Below are 2736 nucleotides of genomic sequence, written 5' to 3' on the forward strand. Positions count from 1 at the left end.
GGAACAATCCCTCTTAACTTACAACTTAATTAGCTTAAGAGTAAGATCTAAGAATTCTATAATGTAACAGATAATGTAATAGATTAACCTGCATTAGCAGTCCGTCTAGAGCTCTTTAATAGAGAAGATTCTAGTGTAAGGGGCTGCGCTCCGGGGAGCAATCGCGAGGTATACAAGAGGTTGTATTCGATAGAGAGCTATAGAGTCTACTTGCGTGGTGTTTATTTACTTGTCGGAGAAAGGTTGCACCGAGTGTCTGAGCGCGTCGTCTGGGCGCCGCTCAGGCCTCGCACAGATGCCGGGTTGCAGAGTAAGACCTGGCGTCTGCTGCTTGACCGAGATTCCATCGAGGAGCTATCTAAAGGGCGTTCAGCCCGTTACACTTTGTTACATATGTTGCAAGCAATATAGACTTCTTAGTTGCCCTGCTGCGTAGTTCCTCTTCCTATAGACGTATTAAGTAGAGCACTAGTAATGTATAAACTATTATTCTGCTCTACAAAGGCTAGGCGATCTATAATATAGAAGATAAAATAAGCGTAATTACTTAGTCTCTCTAGTAGTTAAGAAGTGCTTAGGTGGGTTGTTAGAAGTTGTAGTAACTTAGCCGTTACCTTTATCTTGCCTATAGCCTTAATATGGTCGTCTACTTCTAGGTCTACGTCGTCTATTCAAGAGAATTCTTCCTTCTCTTAGGCCTGCTATACTTCCTTCACTACTATTGTTATATTACCTACTATCTTAGTTAATTTCTATGACTTAATAAGTCTTCTTATCTAGTGTCTTAAATTACTAAAATCTAGGCTGTGTAAGTTCTAGATACTTTTCTTCTTCTTATAATAGTTCTTAAGAAAAGTATAGATGTTCTCTACATTATAAGAATTCTAGTTATCCCCTATAGGTGCGGCCATTATTAAGTAAAGGACTAATTCTTTGTCCTCCCATAGTAAGCCTTAGAAGAATAGTATACCTATCTTAGATTCTAGAATTGTCTTATTAGTCACACACGCATTAGCTATAGTAGTAAAATAAGTGTAGTACTCTCTAAGTCTAGGCTACTTTCTTAAGCTTTCCTAGATATAAGCTTCTAAGTAAGGGCGCTTACCTATTAAGACTAAAGTGTCTTAGTCTTTCTAGTGTTCCTCTATGCTAGACTTAAGCTTCTCCTAGTTCTTATCTACGTATCTAGGAAGCTTTTTTAAAGTTCTTAATAACGACTTATCCTTACTTAATAGGTAGTTAGAGATAATAGAAACTCTTATTGTTATAGAGATGCTACTATTAGTAGCCTACCTATTAAATTCCTCTAAGAATTCTATTATATTAGTACTATTAATGAATAAGGTACTATGCTTTAGGTAGGCTATAGCTACTACTAACGTAGCGTTTACTATTTCTATTTAGTTACAAATTGTAGTGTAGATGTTATTCTTCTCTATTATTAGGGTAACTTCTTCTATAGAACTTGTATTGCTAATAGTAAAGTTACTTATTTAGATAAACTTACTAACTAATAAGTAACTTCTCTGCTATAATACTATTGCCTCATATCAGGAACTATACTTAGATAAACTTACTAACTAATATAGTCTCTTATTTAGATAGATTGCTAACTAATAAGAATTCCCTGTTCTTTAAACGTAATGCTATAAGACGTGGCTTCCTTAGATAGCTAGGGCATGCTAGAGCTTCTCTTACTCCCGCCTATACTAACGTCTCTACTTCTCTTCTATTTCCTTAGTAAAATACTTTATTATTAGCCTCTTTAGCTTAGCATTTCCTAAATAAGTGCTACCTTAGCTTGTTTAAATTAGCATTTGTTTCCTAATAAACTTGATTTTAAATCTTCTTAACTTTTGCTTAGACTTCACTTCTTAAGGCAGTTAGTAATTATACTGATAATACGTGTTTGCTTACTTAAAATAAATTAGGTAAACCTTATTCTCTTTTTTCTTAATAGGTTCTAGTTCTTCTTCTTAGAGTTAGAGGCACTCCTACTACTACCGTAAGCAGTGTTACTATCTTCCTTATCTTCGCTATTAGTGTGCATTAGCTGTTCTATCTACTAAGGAGTTAAACGCAGCCCCTTGGGCTTCGCTATTTGTGGAGGTGTGGTGTGGAACTGCGATGTCTTCTTAGTAGAGGGAATAGAACTATAGGCTCTTCCCCTTCCTATAGGCTATGGGAGAGGGGAGAGGGAGTAAAATATATATAGTTGGTTCTTCAAGCAAGAGATTTTTCTAAGAGATATTCTTAAATAATTTTCCCTACAGACTTAACTAACAATTTATACTCCTTCTTGAAGATAAGCAGTGCTTAGTTAGCACAAGGGTTATAGTGACCCTGTGCCTCGGCATAATAGCTGTAACTACTTATAGTTAAGCTTTTTATTTCTTAATATGTTAATTTCTCTTAAGAAGTCTTATAGGAGCATTAAGCTCCTTATTTAAATTCCTTCTTTTTTCACTTCTTTTATATTATCCTAATACTCCTTCTTTCTTACTTATATTTAGTTTATATTTACTACTATATCTTTTATAAACTAGCTCTATAGGTCTAGCTATACTACCTTGAGTACTAATATCTGTATTTAGCTTTTTACTTCTTGAAATAGTAACGTTTGCTATATATGTAGTGCTGAGTTAATGAAGAGCATAGGGTTCTAGGTTGTTACTAATTATTATTATTATTATTCTAGTTTAACGTCCTTTTTCAGCCCGAAGGGCTATATAAGAC

The sequence above is a fragment of the Exserohilum turcica genome (genome assembly GCF_000359705.1).
Source record: "Exserohilum turcica Et28A unplaced genomic scaffold SETTUscaffold_17, whole genome shotgun sequence".
NCBI classification, from domain to species: domain Eukaryota; kingdom Fungi; phylum Ascomycota; class Dothideomycetes; order Pleosporales; family Pleosporaceae; genus Exserohilum; species Exserohilum turcicum.